Source organism: Mesocricetus auratus, unplaced genomic scaffold, assembly GCF_017639785.1.
Source record: "Mesocricetus auratus isolate SY011 unplaced genomic scaffold, BCM_Maur_2.0 Super-Scaffold_100008, whole genome shotgun sequence".
NCBI lineage: Eukaryota > Metazoa > Chordata > Mammalia > Rodentia > Cricetidae > Mesocricetus > Mesocricetus auratus.
This window is the reverse complement of record NW_024429192.1, coordinates 87,418,986-87,423,997: the sequence shown is the minus strand read 5'-3', so window position 1 is coordinate 87,423,997 and position 5,012 is coordinate 87,418,986. Positions and strand designations below refer to the sequence as shown.

General features: G+C 48.0%; 1 protein-coding gene across 1 annotated transcript in view; it reads right to left on the bottom strand.

Moving 5' to 3' along the window:
• Fry (FRY microtubule binding protein) overlaps positions 1-4,689 on the bottom strand; it is a 380,830-nt gene extending 376,141 nt beyond the window's left edge. Inside the window, exon 1 of the mRNA XM_040751422.1 lies at positions 4,546-4,689. The gene's annotated coding sequence lies outside the window, so the exon portion shown is untranslated. The remainder of the gene's footprint in view (positions 1-4,545) is intronic.
• Positions 4,690-5,012: the final 323 nt, after the last annotated feature.

The following is a 5,012-nucleotide window of genomic DNA, read 5'->3' as shown; positions in this document are numbered from 1 at the left end:
TTTGACAACAGTGGTAGCACACCCGTGTCCACTAGCTCAGCCACAGCTGTCCATTTTGTTTTCACTGTTACTGAGATGTGTGTCATGGGATTCCATCCCCTAGGTAAAACATGGCAATGCTATCTTGAAATGAGAACAATTGTGATTACTCACAGTGGACCAGCACAAGATTGAGCCCGCTAATATTCCCTTGTGGAGGCTGAAGACTGCATTAGGCAGTATGAGACCACTCCTTCCCAAGATCTATAAGCAGGTAGTTGCTGTGTGTGTGTGGGTGGGTTGGGGGTCTTCTCCGGTGAAGTAGGCACCTGAAAGTTGTTAAACTCTTGTAACTCCAAATAAACTCATTGGAATCCTTTCTTTGGTTTGTCACTGGTGCCCCATATGGGGTGAGGAGACATTTATTCACATTTTCCCCAGGGAAAATTAATGCAACAATGTATCATTTCAGTTGATTTAACAAAGATCATGTATGACTTGGCACTGCAAGATCTAACTATGTATGCTCCAAGGCGTGTAAGAGAGCAGTGGGACATAAACAGCATATTGGTAAAGAGCTGGTTTCTCTTTGATTGGCATTTCTATAGTGCTCTGCAAAGCAAGATATAAATGCTTCACCAGACTGAAGAAAGACACTGATGAAGTTGTTACAGTCTGTTACTGGGTTCATGCATATACATTATCTGCCTATCACTGGCCAAGCAGAGCTGAGAAGAAGAGGCAGCCTCACCTCTCTTCAGGAATAACCTCAATGACACAGGCCTGTGGGCATGTCTGTGAGGGCATTTTCTTGATCGCTAATTGGTATAGGAGGGCCTATCCACCGTGTGAAGTACCAACCCTGGACTTGTTGTGTTGGGTTTTGCAAGAAAGCTGGTTGAGCGGGAGCCAGAGGCAGCAAGCCAGTGAGCAGTATTGCTAGGCAGTCTCTGCTCCAATTCCTGCCTCCAGATTCACACCTAGGCTTCTCCCAGTAAGGGACAGACCTGTGTCCTAGTTTGGTTTCTGTTGCTGAGATAAATGCTATGACCAAAAGAAACTTGGGAAGAATATGGCTTGGTTACTGTCCATCATCAAGAGAAGTCAGGAGTTCAGGACCTGCTTGGACATGGCATCACAGACAATGAGCTGGACCGTCCTGCATCCATCGTTAATCAAGAAAATGCCCCACAGGTGTGCCCACAGGCCATTATGATGGAGGCAATTCCTCAGTTGACACCCTGTCTTTCCAGATGACTCTAGCTTGTGTCTAGTTGACAAAACCAACCAATGCAATGGTTGAACCCTTTCTTCCCCAAGTGAGAGAGCGGGTTCGGACTCCAAACCACAGGTAACCTCTCTGCTCTATACATACAGAGTCAGGGGTGGCATGCCATAAAACTGTCCAGATTTTCACTTCCTCATATTGCATAAAAATAACGCCGAGTCTCCCAGCTGATGATATTTTAGTGTTGGTGAAATATGATTTTGAAAAAGCAAGATGAGCTGTTGTTTACTGAGAAGTTTTAGGAAGAGTGAAAGGCTGTTGGCTTTAGAAAGTTGTAAGCATGGGACATCTTTGCATGGGATACTTTAGGAAACTGGAGAATGTCACTAATGCCACATAGTTTCACAGATCACTAGTCATGTAGAGAAGTCCAAACATGTTTCTGGCGCATCTTCCATTCTGGGCCAAGAGTGTGACAACAATCAAACTGCATGTTCTACTCGCCCTGTCATTTGGTGCTCCAGTTTAGAAGCAAGAAGCAAGAGACGGGGAATACCAGGGCTGAGTTAGACACACAGACCTTACTGCTGCTAGAAAGGATTGGTGAAATCATGGCATGGGAGGCTTGATTTGAAACCTCAAATATCCACACAGACTTTGAGGTTCTAAATACTTAGGGTAAAAGCAGTCCAATGCCAAGAATAGGAATGTCTTTCCAGGTAGTATTGCAGCATGGTCACAGCATGGTCAAAGACATTTGTTTACTTTTAACCTTAGTGCTGTGAAGTCATTCTGAATCAAAGAGAGCTGAAAAGCATACCAAACACACACACACACACACACACACGTGTGCGCACGGGAAAAGACTTCATTTTCTTGGGCACAACTTCTAAACTTACTGAGTCACAATTATGACATTGGCTTTAATGATGTTCAGAGAAATGACAAGTGCCTTGGTGTAACAGCAAATACCAAATTAGAAATAGGTGTGTTATCACATTCATCACCCAGACAACAGGTAAAGGGGTGTCTACAGGGCAGACGTACTTCAGTAGTGTTGACAATAGGTCACAAAATTGATGAGGCATTTCCTGATGTGGAGAGGAGGCCTGCTTCCCCTCCCTAGAGTGTCACATTCATTCCTTTTTGGTCAGTGCTAGGGAATTCGGAGATTCCCTGGGTTAATATTTCTTTCATCCACCATATTCATTTCAGTCTTTCCTTTTAAGTAGGGCAGCCTCTGTTAGGAATTCTCTGACAGGTGGGACACTAGGACACGTGAGTCATTGTGAACACTGCAGGGGATGTGTTGCTGCCAATCAGCAAGGTGTGCTTCTCTGTGCAGACCCAAAATAGCCTCAGATAGCAGAGAGAGTAGATTTGCTTCTTAAGCACCAAGCAAATTGGGAGGGTGCTTGAAAAGGCAAGGGCTCACATATCGAGACACCCAAAATCAGACCTATGGGATGGAGTGGGGAGCCAGGGGAGACCTGGGACTGCCTTTCCACACTCAGGGCTCACAGTAGCTCCGAGAGAGAAAAAAATATTCCGTGAAGAAGTCTGACATGCCAAGCCAGGAGATGACATACATTTCAATTCCCGACTGTATTATAATCAGGCAACTCACCCTCAAAAACTGGGAGACATCAAAGAACAGTGGAAGGGAGTCAAGCAGTCCCAGGCTCAAACCTTACCTGGATCATTGACTGGCCATGTGGGGTTTAGAAATTATCTAAAATAAAATCAAGGCAGCTACATATGGTGACATATGCCTGTCATCCTACCCCTTAGGAGAAGGCAGGGAGGGCACAGGGAGTTCAGGGCCAGCCTGAGCTATGTAGGAAGGCAACTCAGGAAAGGTAATGATGCTACCTTAGAGTGATAATGGAAAAAGATACAGTCACCTAGTGAGAACCTGGTGCAGAGTTGGAGCTGCACTTACAGAAAGTTTCCTTAGATAAGCTTTTGCAAGACATGTGTCTGGGCAGAGAAGTGAATTATAAGGATCTGGACAAGATGTCCCTAGGTAATGAGATTGGAAAGTTGTCTTACAGTCTGAAAGCGCTACAATAAGCAGAGTGTAAATGGGAAAATCTATGTGCAATTGGGAAAGTATCAGAATCAGATAGAATTCGACGTGTTTGTTAAAATCTGCTAGTTGCAAGACCAAGCCATAGTAGCTAAATGCTGATAATGCTGCCTAGTCATCATAGTCATCAAAGTCAAGCTTTTTAAAAAGTGTTTTCATTTGTTTTAATTTAGTTGTTTTTATTTTATGTGTATGGATGTTTTGCCTATAAGTGTATGCACCATGTCGTGCAAAACTTGTGCAGGTTAGAAGAGTGCGTCGGATACCCTAGAACTGAAGTTACAGACAGATGTGAGCTGCCGTGCGGTGCTGGAAATGAAGCCCAGGTCCTCTGCAAGAGGAGCCAGTGCTCTTAACCACTGAGCAATCTCTCCATCTCTCTTAACCAGCACAGTTAAGTCGAGTCTAACTTCAATAATTATTCTACACGTCTTGTAAATAATGCTCATCCTGTCCATCTTACTCTGATAGTTAAAACCTTTGGCTATGTTCAAATAGAGAGACTTACTCTGTACTTTTTGCTTTCCTTTCTCACCCTCCACTCAAAACTTCATCACTTTTTTCCTGCTTCATAGCACCTGTCCCAATATTAAAGATAAGCCAATACGAACCAATGAACAACACAATATTAAACGCAACACACGAAGCTGGCCGGTTTTGCTCAATGAGCCTGGGATCTTCGGTTCGAAAGTAAAATAGGTTTAAAATTTGAATCCTTTGAAGCATAGATCTGGATGAAGACTATTTTACAGGCCACTGGTTAAACCCAGTTTATCCTGGGGCACCGTGGCCAAGCAAAAGCCACCAGGTTGAACTGTAGATGCGACTGCAGAAAGCCTTCTTCCCCGGGGAGAGTCCCACAGAGCAATTTCTTCTTGCAAGGTTCCAAGTGAACAGGGCTGCTTGTGTGGGAAAGTCCGATGCGCTCTAGTTCAGCGCATGGTGTAGGTGTACCGGGCAGTGTGCCACAGGTCCCTCCAGGGCCCCGGGGACCAGGGATCCATCAAACTCTCCGCACCTAACTTTGTCCCGGAACAAACCCTCCTCGAAAACGCAAGGAGGCAGGAGGAGCACGTAGCGTGGGGATGCCGTCAGCTGCAGACCGCCCTCCTCCCCCACCTCTTCCTCGGAGGGAAGCGACCCGACGGTGCGGCCCCGCCCAGCCCCACCCACCGGCTCCACAAAGCCACTGCCCAGGCGCGCGGGTCTCCCGGGGCGAGGGGGAAAGGAGGTTGAGCCGAGCTGGTACCTTAGGAAGAGGCTGCGATGCCAGAGCCCGGGGACACCCGCAGCATCGCACTGCCGCCGCCAGCTCCTCCACTCGGGGCCGCCGAATTGCGCCCTCCCTGCTGCCCGCGCCGCGCTCCGCCGCTGCGCCCGCTAGGCTGCCCGGCGACCGCCACTGTCAAGTGCAGCCCCGCCCCCGGAGCCGACCCAGTCGCCGGCTCATTGGCTGCGGGAGTGCCTGACTCCGCCCCTAGGGGCAGGCCCTCTCCAGGGGCGCGCTGGAGGGTGGGGACCCAAGCTGGGCGAGGCTTCCTGCGGGCACCAGGAGCTTCTGCTTTGCCAACCCAGAAATAGACAGCTCCAAAGAAAGGCGAGAGAGGAAGCGTCTTCTCCAGGGCGAGGGCCGTGGCTCCGCGGGACGGGTTCCCTAGGGTGGAATATTGAAATCATAGCTAGAAGGTTGGGGGCTGGGTGGTTTTGTCGGCTTGC